Source organism: Antedon bifida, chromosome 8, assembly GCF_963402885.1.
Source record: "Antedon bifida chromosome 8, ecAntBifi1.1, whole genome shotgun sequence".
Lineage (NCBI taxonomy): Eukaryota > Metazoa > Echinodermata > Crinoidea > Comatulida > Antedonidae > Antedon > Antedon bifida.
This window is the reverse complement of record NC_136233.1, coordinates 317,078-329,601: the sequence shown is the minus strand read 5'-3', so window position 1 is coordinate 329,601 and position 12,524 is coordinate 317,078. Positions and strand designations below refer to the sequence as shown.

General features: G+C 33.6%; 1 protein-coding gene across 2 annotated transcripts in view; it reads left to right on the top strand.

The window, feature by feature from the left end:
• The window catches only part of LOC144849481 (1,25-dihydroxyvitamin D(3) 24-hydroxylase, mitochondrial-like), a 47,829-nt gene that overhangs the window by 27,759 nt on the left and 7,546 nt on the right, over positions 1 to 12,524 (top strand). The window contains exon 1 of one of the 2 annotated variants that reach the window (XM_078706398.1): positions 7,526 to 7,695. The exons of the other annotated variant lie outside the window; for it this stretch is intronic. The gene's annotated coding sequence lies outside the window, so the exon portion shown is untranslated. Of the gene's footprint in view, positions 1 to 7,525; positions 7,696 to 12,524 lie in introns of those variants that run through there. 2 annotated transcript variants of the gene reach the window in all.

Sequence of the window (12,524 nt, the reverse complement as noted above, 5' to 3'; positions counted from 1 at the left end):
TGCAACGCATTCTTTGATTATTATTTTATATATAGGCATATTTTCAGCACAAGCTCTGCTTTTTTTCTGTATATTGTAAGAAATTATATTTCTGTTTGTTTATGAAGGAAATAAATGTTATTTTGATTGATTGATTGATCGACCAATGTTTTGGTATCCCGGCATACATACCCATTACAATTTAATAAAATTAGGCTTACTAACAATGTAGTTATCATTAGACCTACTCATAACTAACTAAATAACGTTAGCATTAGCTTAGGTTTCCACTTTACCTTTACCTATATCATTAGACCTAGGCCTACTCATACATATACATATACCCACAATTTCATCAACGCCCTATACTACTATACGTGTAGAATACTTGAACCGCTAATAAACCAAGGCAATCTATTGGTTTGCCTTGATATAACAATAACGTATTATCAACGTCATTTATAACAATTGTGTCCAGGTACCGAATGACTGCTGCAGCTTTAGGGTTCGTTGACATCAAATATGATACGAAGGTCAGTAAAATAATTATTTAATGGGCCATTACCACTATCTTGTCTTCTTTTCACGCTCACACGCAAACACGGCGGAAAGTAGTATAAACCTTCACTGTAATACTAATTGTTATACGTCACTCTTCGCCTACTGGAAATTCTATTTTCTGCACCGCAGGTGTATCTGTACGCCCTGGTCTAAAGCTCTGTCTACACTATCAAACTACTGTATAGTTTGACAAAAAAATGTGATGTGCCCAAATATGGACATGATGATGTGCCCAAATATGGTACATCATCATGTCCATGTATGGGCACATCACTTTTTTTTGTCACATAAAGTTTGATAGTGTAGACAGAGCTTAACAACTCCAGTTCAACCTTTTCTTTTTGCTTTACTTTTCTTCTATAAACAATCGTCTTTCCTATCCTGCCATTTGAGGTTTTTCTTGCAAGCGCACATGATGATCTTTTGCTTGTCGTGTTCGCATTAAAACAAATTAAATATTTATCATACTGTAGGCCTATATAAAAATGATATTGCATTCTTTGTATATTTAAAAAAATGTCTTATCATTTTGGTGAAACACTTGAATCGGTTGAACCCTACCTTTATCAGGATTTGGCTGAACTTTTGTACTTTACGTTTTGTTATGTCTTACTACTCTTATGACAATATAAATGAAATAATAAAAATGAAATTAAACGATTTTGAGTTTCTAAGAATTGTTTTGCCATTTTGTATAAGTGTGTTTTGTTTTCTACTGATTTCATTGTGTCCCCACTTTCTCTTAATTTGTTGGAGACTTTATTTGGACTCTTAACATTTGAACTGAAATACTTTGAACTTGAGTACGTTATAACAAATACAAATTTCGTGGGAGAAATATAATATTTGAACAAAAAATGTACTGGTATGCACTCGGCATAAAGCCGATATTGTATAATATCAATTGACGGCAAGTTGTATAATGGTTCTTTATATAGTATGAGGTCGAAGACCGATAAAAAGCATTCAAAGAATTTGTTCACACTTTATCACAGATAATTTTATATATTTACTTATACATTTTGTATTCCAGTTCATCAAACAGTTTCTAGTGTTATTGAACTATTTTATTACAACCAAAATAATGTATTAAGGCCACTTAGGTTTATTTGCAGTTTAACCGATTTATCGGGTTTCAGCGCGATCCAAGGAATAGCCACATTTGTTGTTGATCCGATAAAAATAGAAACATAAAGAACAAATAGTCTATGTTTGTTTATATAGCAAGTGTAGAATTTTCAGTCAATGAAATTACGTCGAATTAATGTAAGTTAATGTAAGTTTAATGTAAGTTAACGTGAGTTAATGTAAGTTAACGTAAGTTTGGTTTGTACACGAGCGGTTTGTGGTTGCGTTGCACCGTCATCCTGGAGGGGCGCGGTACGATATTACGTCATTTAACTAATGATTTTGTCACCAAACCCATGTTCTGGTTAGAATACTGAACTCTCACAATTCACCCCCACATCTGACTTTTTACATGTTTATTGTATACCATTAATGCTTTAATGCCACATTTCCGTCAAACTTCACCTTTTCCAAAATATCTAACCGGTTGTGCTGTTGGCGACATCGCTAGCTGAACATTATTTATGATGTGTTTACCTGTACCGATACCGTAGTGTGAATTAACACTATATGCTAACAATTTATAGTTGTTGTTTTACATGGAATTGGTCAATACGGTAATTGAATCGATACTCATGACGAAACAGTTATATAGGTTATTGATTGATGTTAGTTTAATAATTGATTATTGATATGACTTATTGACTGAAATAATTACTTCCGTTTTTTTGAATTTTAAATCATCCATTATGTACACTGTCATGCGCATGTATGACATTAGTGACGTCATTTAATATAACTATCATAGCATTTGCATTATGCCTATGTTCCATCGGGGTGGTATTTGAGCATTATGCCTATGTCCCATCGGGGTGGATTGCCTGCTGTTTAAATGCTTATAATTAGGCCTACGTCTAATGCTGCCACTGGTCTTTTCGCCCACATGAGTTATTTTAGAATTGATTGCAATATTTGGAATCAATTCTATCCCGATATGATTACAAGTTTGATAGTTTGTAACCTTTTTGTAATTGCTAAGGGATTTAAATTAATCCTCTAGCATACTTTTGTTTACGAGGCTGAACAAAAATAGATAAAATACTCAATTAATAATGATCCGATTGATAATAGCTTTACAATCCAACTGAGGATTTTAGGCTTCATTTTGTAAAAATAGTTTATTTCGTTTTTTGTTGCTATTAATATTACGTCTGTACAACTTTTCTGGATGATGAGACCCGACGGTAAACAATTCTGATTCTATCGGATCGATTACCAAACGATAACCGTTTCGTGACACCTGATTACAAATACACAAAAGGGTTTACGTTGAACGTCCGAAATAGTCTGCGATCGGAAGTAATCTTGTAATGTAAATGAAAAAAAAATTATTGTTTACTCAAAATTCATGCTTGTTTTGACGGTTCAAGAGGTTTATGACGCTGAAAATATGAAATTTGAATCCGAAACGAACAAATAGTTGATTCTCATAAACATTATGTTGGTGTTCTGTGAGCTGGTGAGCCAAAGTTACAATAAAAGCACTTGAAAGTTTAACAAAATACACTTGGTACTTAAAGTTTGTTCACTCAAACCCATGTTTTTTATATTGGGTGCTTAATCCATAATTACTTTTTTTGGTATTTGTCTTCTCAAAAAATTTCATCTGGTTTCAAATATATATTAAATAAATCAATGTTAACTTTTTGGTTAAACCAGTTGACAAGTATTTGTCTTGTTAAGTGAACTATTGAACAAGTTTTTATAAGAGGAGACAAGACGGCGTCATACTTAGTTGATTTTTAAGAGTCTGGTACATTGCTTTTGACAAAACCTTACCAAATTTCATTTTTTGAAAAACTCACTTAATCATTGGCAATTACTGTAGTAATGATTAACTGTAGGCCTAGTGTATACGAAGCGTAAACTAACTCAAAATGAATTAGTATATCGTGAGAATACATTTGTATTAGTTGGTAGAATACACATTAGTTTCCCATGTTTTAACATGGTTAGGCTATATCTACATTTTCTTATGCTTAAGAATGTTAATTTGTTATATCCAATCGACTTCATTATTGACTTAATAAGAAAATTGCCAGAAGGTTGTGAACTTTCAGGCCATGGGATGGAGAGAGTCAAATGTCAGTGAGACACGAAACACACTTTGCAGTTAAAACTGAAATTGGCCCAGCTTTGTGATACTCAGCAAATTGGATTCAGGCGGAAAAGACCGGAAACACAGTAGTTGGACATTGGTCGAAAGCGCGGCAACATTCAATTGGTCGAAAGCGCGGCAACATTCAATTGGTCGAAAGCGCGGCAACATTCAATTGGTCGAAAGCGCGGCAACATTCAATTGGTCGAAAGCGCGGTAACATTCAATTGGTCGAAAGCGCGGCAACATTCAATTGGTCGAAGAAAGCGACAACAAAATTATGAATGTAATATGCGGGAGAAAACACACCTGTCGTGTCATTAACCAACAAGCCTCTAGACGTTAAGTTTGCCGTTTGAAAAATAACTCACAGGGAAAAATAGGCGCCACTCCCGTGAATAATAATATTAATTAAACAAATATAACACGTAACATAAATAATTATTTTGATATTATACTGTCATATATATTCTCCGATATCGGTTGATACGAACAAGTTTAACACATTCTGTCCAGTGAGAGACCTTTTTATGTAAAGGGTATGTTGATATTGTTACCACCGGGGCATGCACTGGTTCAAACATTCACCGTGGCTCATTCCCCGATGGAGGTACCATCGGGTCCCAGAGCACGCCAATTGGATCCTTTCTATGGAGTAAAAACATCCCATAAATAATAGCTCTTCCGCTGGAAAAGTCTACACACATGGTTCTTATCTAATATCAGCATTTTGGTTGACCCAAAATTATAAAAGTCACCACAAAAATTATAATTGAACACGCGCTGTGCTTCGATTTTATGTAGACTAATTAAACATTTTAAACCAATAACATACACACAAAAGTGATTTTAAAATGTATTACCTAAAGTTATCGACGTGTTTGGTGAACCCTAAAGCTTGGTTCCCAATATAGCGACACAACGCAAGGATGTAACGCAACGTAAGTGATTTGATGGATTATTCATTTGGCCATTGGTCAACTCGCTTGCGTTGCGCGTACGTCCATGCGTTGCATCTCTAGTGGGAACCACACTTTACGAGTGCGGAATCCGAGTCTAAAATTGTCATTTTCACCGTTATAAACTCATGTAGCCTCTTATAATATCTTGTTCATTTCAACGTATGATGTTACATCAGCTGAATGCTTTATTTAAACCTGATATTTCGAGGTGTTACTACGACACAGGGTCCCAATGACCGTAGTGCGTTAACCCCAAGATGGTCAACATGTCCAATGAAACAGTCGAAGCCCGAGGCTTGCGTGCTTACTGACCATACTCGAACAATAACCCGCATTCATATCAACTCTGTAAATAAGTTGTTATTTAATAAAGCTTGCTTATTTTATTTTAGCAGAATTGACAAAATTATGAGGAAGAAAATATGCTACGCCACGGTTACACTTGTTAGTTAAATTAGGATATATTATAGTTTTTATATTAGCAATCTAGAACAATCCACGTAACACAATGTAACACATGCATAATACACGGTAATGAATGCCAGTAGGCTTATATTTATAACTTGGCTGTCAGCCATAGCAAAACATTGTTATGAATTATGAGTCACGTGACGTTATGGCCACTAGATCAATACCCTTTTGTAAAAAAAAAATTTAATAATTTTTTACGATAATCATAATTTCCGGCACGGTTAATTGTGTTTTGATCATAAAAATATAACTGGTTTAATTTTCTTGTGATGATTAAAATTTGTTAATAAAGGAAATAATATTACATATACTTCTAAAAAATATGACAATCCAATATGTTTTATGATATATTTAGCAGAGGAAGAAGACTAACCCGGGGCGACAGATGAGTTCTGTTGTCATTAACAAAACCCCTGGAGCCTTGTGTTGCTGTCCGAGTTCGATAACCGCTTAACTTCCATGTTCTATATGAATTTATTGCAGTAATAGATACATCAGTTCTACTAATTTTGGTAAAGGTTAATATACTGTAAGCATATGTTTATTTAAATTGTATTTAACTGTGTTGATGTATTTATGTGCAAAGTAAAACGGCTATAATTATGCTAATTTAACAAAATCTGTGTCAATTATTAGGATTATGATGGTGTTGGTAATATCGTTCTCTAAGCACACACAATGATGAGTCTTCAAGCCTGGAAAACAGAATATATTTGACATTGTTTTCACTTGATTTTACACAATATATTGTATCACAGTCAGCAGTAGCTTTTATTTATTTTTTTTTATTATAAATAACATTTATTGATAATTTATTCTTTAATTCGTAGTCAATCCAAGCTCTTAGAATAGAATATACAACAATATAATAACAACAGAACACGAAAGACATGTTACTTGTTGTTATTCTGTGAATTCCTCGCTGAGGATCAGATGACGTCACGTACGATTTTCTCATAAACGTAGCCCAGTTGTTATACCCAAGATTTCCCGTGACGTCATATTCGTCGTTGCTCGTTTCAGATTTGCCTCGGGCATTCGCTGACTATCGACTAGTCTCCCAGCCCCAGGGGATTTGTCCGATTGAGTTGTATAATTGTCTTGCTGCAACTAATAATATATTAATATAATAAATTTTTTTTTTCATGAAGAAAATTGGGTTTTCATAAATTGATTAATCAAATTGATCAGATAAGTAAATCGACAATCCAATCGGCAAGTGCAATACTGAATTTCCTAAATTATAATTTTGTGGGGTAGACCTACGCTGCCAAAGGAATAGTACTACTCTACTGTTAGGCCTATTGGTTTATATCCTATACGTAGACCTACGCTGCCAAAGGAATAGTTCCACTGTTAGGCCTATTGGTTTATATCCTATACGTAGACCTACGCTGCCAAAGGAATAGTACTACTGTTGGCCTATTGGTTTATATCCTATACGTTAGTACTACTGTTAGGCCTATTGGTTTATATCCTATACGTAGACCTACGCTGCCAAAGGAATAGTACTACTGTTAGGCCTATTGGTTTATATCCTATAGTACTACTGTTAGGCCTATTGGTTTATATCCTATACGTTAGTACTACTGTTAGGCCTATTGGTTTATATCCCATACGTTAAAATCTAATAAAGCAATTGTTTGATTAGGAATTTCCGATGATGACGACACAGGTGACGTGTGATTTGTGTGGTTTTGATCATTGACACTTTGTAATTTAACATTTATGAACAACTTTAAAATAGATGCTACAGTCCCTATTTATCCTTTCAATCTATTGTTGAACAAACCAAATATTACCCATCATCAATATTATCCATAAACCTTTCACAATCCTTTTTGTAAACAAAAATAAATATCATACTCGGTGGATCAGTATAATAAGTTTTAGGGTTCAGTTCATTTGACTTGTAAAGTTATCGCATAGTTGTATGTAATTACATAATGTATTTCTATATTAAAGTATAACGTATATACGGTTATTATGTTTGCAAATCAGAAGGATAATTGGTTTTTAAAAAATGACAGAAATTCTGACATGCGTGCATGCTATCTAACAATTAGACTACAAGGAGGAGTCTGTATTATACTATTGAACAAACGCGTGTTCTGATTGGTCCAATGTAACATGTATAATTGTTGACTTGTAGGTTGTTTGGCGGTAGGTAGTGATTTGCGACAATAGTTGGACACGCTTCAGTATTCTGCTTGAATCTGTATGAACGTATCTTTTCGGCGGTCAGTGACCTTACCGCAGTACATAGTTACAGCTAGATCTGTGACCTTTATAAGCTACCGAAGCGAGGTCAGTATGAACATGTGTATAAATTGGCTTATTGCTTGATTGTATTCAGTGAGCCACTGTGTGCCGCCTCGCTCACGTCATCTGTTGGGTTCTCTTTCTTGTCACCAGCTAACCGAAAACTTGTGCTTTTTTATCTGCAACTGGACTAATATCTTCTAGGACAAAATATCTGTTGATTCATATAATAAGGTAGTGTATATTACTTGTTTCAATATTGTTTTGATTTACATGCAGATGTTGCTATGTGGTGCTACCAGGGGTAGGTAGGTAGGTCCCTTGTATTCAAACAATAATCAAATATTCTAGTACTGATTTCAAGTGCTTAAATTTACATAGCACCGTCTTGTTCTATTGTTTTCAGTCGAATCGATTGAATTGTTTGCACTGGGTTATTTTTGTAGCTGATTATTGTATAAGATGTACAGCTGCAAAAGCTAAAAATATTTATCATTTCTTAAAGACATTTTTAAAGTTTATCGATCGATTTTGGAGTTTCTGATAAAGAGTAGACCTACACATCAGTTCTCTACGATTTAGCAATTAAATAATACTTATAGAAAAAGAATATGATAAAAAAAACTAATATACCTTCATTTAATTAATATTTATGAATATGTTTCAAATTCAAAAACATGGTAATAATGATCATTTTTCTTTGAGTTATCTTTTGTATTTATCGGGTAGTTAGGCCAATTTCTTAACCTTTCTCTTTCTGCTACTAGTTACCATAAAGTTAAAGATGTATTGTCCCTTTGACTAATTCCAAAAAAATAAAAAAATAAATATTTCGAAAAAAAGTGTGTCGTTTTGAAGTATCATAATAGTTATTAACTTTCACCAAAAATTAGTCGAAAAAAAAAAAATTTAACTGAAATACAGACGTTTTTTTGTTAAAAAAATAACTTTGACTTCCGTGACGAGTTGTAAACAATCCTAATTAGCATCATGCATAATGCATACTCGTGGTTTGAAATCTTTGTTTACTTTCACTCGCGATGATTTTCCAGACGAAATGTAATCAAATTAATTTACCTGTTAATTACGTTTTTGGTTCGAATTTTCGGCTTGAAGTGAATAACTTTAATATTACTTTGATATCATGGCCAATTTAAATTTAGAATATTTTTTTTTTCATTATTTGTGTTTCAAGGAACAATACATCTTTAAGTATTGTGATGTTTTTTTGACATTATCTAAAAGACATGAGCTACAAATAAGTAAGACTGCTATGGTATTTCTTTTTCCACTTTCTCTCTGAGAGAAGTACTTAGTAAACGTAGAGGCTTAGGGTTATAACTGTGATGTTTCATTTTCCACTTTCTCATTTCAGAAATAAAATTTGCCGTAAAGTTTAGATACATGTGATATTTTTCACTTTTTCACTGTTTTAATTTTGTAAATAGTATTTTTTCGTATATAATATAGCCCCCATGTACTCAATTTCAACCTGAAATTGTACGCCTCGGGCTAAATATCTTGATGAATTAAATCATCAGCGGGATGCTGTGAACTTAAAACCATCAAATTCATATTCAAGACCATTTTCAAAATTGATTAAAATTCACCTTATGTAATTCTTTAATGCAACCAAACTATACTGACCAAGAATGCAACAATATATCGCACGGACATTTCATGCTTTTTTAAGATTTAGTTTGTAAATTAGTTTGTAAGATAAGGTATATAAGGTTAAGTTTTTCGCAGGTTGGTAAACTTACTCTTAGCATGAAACACCTGTTGAGATCAGCGGGTTTATGAAGTTCTTTACGTAAATGTGAGATTCACTCGATCTTGATTACCTAACAAAACACAGTAAACCAATTATCCCAAGTGAGAAAAATACCTCGTAAAAATAATGTATAACTCGACAGCAGGGGTACTTATCGAAACACATTGTTTGAACTTTAACTCCTGATTCTGGTCGATAAAATCGGCTCTCCTATTCAAATAAATATTGAATATTGTCTATATTGATGTGATCTGTAAATTCGGAGTCCGTTGACACCAAAGATATACAGATTATCTTTACTCTTCACTCCGTACCTTGCCCACCATCATTATTAGCAAAACATGACTTCAATTCAATAGTTAATTCTTCCATTGATAAAGGTTAGTTGAAGAATTTCTCTTTACAAACTGCTTGTAAGTACTTTATTTATAAACCTGGCCTGGGTTTCCTCTGGCCATATTAAGAATAAAGGATTATTTCTATGGGTTAGCTTGAGGAATTCATTCAGACTTTCTCTCTCTCTTGTATTCACCAAGGTTTGTTTACATAATAGACTCGTGAACTGTAGTATTTTTACTTGTAGTAATATAGCATGGGTTTGAAGATCGGGGGAATTAATATCAATGGCACCAGGTATAAAAAGGTTCCAGTACACAACCCATTGTGTTATCTTCTCAAAAGTCCTGAAAGTACATGTTTAATAATTGATTGTTGAATTGTATAAAAGATTACAATTGTATGACCTCTTTTTCTTCCAAGACAAATTGTTCTGTTCAGTTTGGTGCATATCGCGAGTTTCAGCTCTCTTTATAAATCAGATTTAAAATGTTTGCTAAGTTACGTTTATGATTTAGATAATTTCTCAACAAGCCTTTGGTACTACTAGGAAGACACTTTCGTAAGTAGAGGGCTCTTCTCAAGCACTTGTTTTATAGCTTGCTAGAAAAAAAACATACATGTGATATAAATAGAAATGTTATAGTATTAGTTATAGTAGTTTACGTTAGGTTTAGGGATCATATTGAAAACAGTTGGTAGCTAGTTGGCAAGAAGATCGATAAGGTGATCCATTTGTGGGTTAAATATAAATATCTTTAAAACATGAGCAAACGTCTGGTTTCAATATTCTGTAGCGTTTGTTTGAACTGGTCCCAGACTTGAGTCACAACTTCTTGAATCAAACGACAGTTGTTGTTCTTGTTTATAAATAGATAATCTAGTCTTACTCATGCATTCTGCTTTCCTTCAGTTTGTGAGTTGTTTCTAGTATTCCCATAGACATGATTTTAAGAGGAAAAACCCGTGTAACATATTTGACTTTTTTTAATTTAAATTCTTCGTGCATTTAAGCTCTCGAAAACAATAGTTTAACGGCTTACTCTCCATACGAACTTACTTTACGATTATTTGATCTTGCTTAAGAAGCCTCTATTATTAAATAAATTAATATAATTAATTGATATTACCATGACAAAATATTGCTACACTTTGGATCAAGCTGTTGCATTTCTAACACTGGTTTACAGCTCGCTCGAAATATCAGTTTATAAAACTTTTTCTCAACAAACCCGGTTGCATACCGGAAATCAGTGTGGGCAGCTCATGGGGCCACCACCACCGATTTAGTGCATACGTTCTAACACTTATCACACACAGGGCCTGAGATGAAAGAAAGAGGGTTACAATCTTTAGTTTAGTACGAGAACCTGCTTGCTCACGGCACTCATTACGGTACACACATGGTACATTTTTAGAATATAGTGGAACCGAGACCATTTGACCCCGCTTCCGGCACTAATATAATAATTTAATTACATTATATGACAACTGGTTCGCTTTGTACAAGTTGAAGCATTGCGCTGGTTGAAGGTAATTAGTGGTCACAACCATTATTAATTACAAAATACAAGAAAATTACAAGAAATGGCAGCTTAATAATAAAAGCACCTAAAACAAACTTGAAATAAACGATTAAAAAATGCAGTGATTTAAAAAAAAAGTAGTAGGCCCCTATTACATGTTTGTTAAAAAATAAATAAAATATCTAGAAATCGAATTAATAATCGAAATACTGTCAAATAGGCCTAACCTTTATTGCTGAAAAAAAAATCCAAACATATCCTATATTGATGAGCATATTATTCGTAATTAAATTGGCATAAGATTTGGCATGGGTGGTTAATCTCTGCTAAAACCAACATTGATCAGCCCTAAAAATGTATACATTTCGTTTCCGCTGTAAAGTGTTTTTCTACCGTTCCTTGTAAAATGTGTAAAGAAATATTGTCGCGAGTAAATGCTGCAAAATAAGTAATTTGTTTACGCCTAAATTATCTCATTTGTGAAAGGCATTCATTCGCAAGTGTTAATCGTCTTTACTGAGGGTATCACAGCAGAAGAGAACACGTGCCTTTTAAAAAACAAACTTGTTGAAAGAAGTATTTTACCAAAATATTGGTTTAGATGCTAACGCACTTTTGATGAACCATGTATAGTTTTAGGACGAATATTGCCTCTATTGCTATCTCTATTTCTACAGACCCATTTTGCTGTACCCCGAGTATCGCACATTCGTGCTTGTTTCAAAATTGTCTACATAAATTGTCTCTCCTTGATAGATTTAGGCCTAGTTGTGATCTATTCAATAGTAGGTGGTGGTTTGAAGGAGTTTTGCGCGGTGTTTTGGGGGTTTGGGTTGTGTATCAATACCCCTTTAGCTGCCACTAAATGGCACTAATTCTTCTGCCCACAACGACAGGGGCTGGGATTTTTCATTTATCGCCGGATTTGTTTATGATCAAAGCAAAACTACTGTAACTATAATTAAGAGAAATAAGTAAAACTAGTCCTAAAAATAAAATAATTGGGGGAAGATGAACTAGACCGCAACAACCAAAAGTTTTCAATGAGGCCCCTGTGAGCGCCTAGTTGACGCCATTATTGTCACTCCATTATCATGGTAGAATAGTACTGAATAGAGGATGACAAAGGAATACAACCAATATAGAACAGGAAAATAGGCTATTCTGATGTGATTCCACCTCGTTGAGTATTTTAGTCAGAACTTAAAACTTGAGAAACTTTGAGATAGTGATAATAGTGTTTTGTTGGTGAACTCAAATTAAGTTCGAAACTTTTGCAATACTTCAATAGAGTTACGGACAATAAAATTTAATATAATATATTATTCTATAATAAAAGTTATAAATAGTTGCAATCTTTAGTGTCTGTTACAAATTTATATCATCATAGTAAGTATGGCGATTATATACTAAATCTCATGCTGACG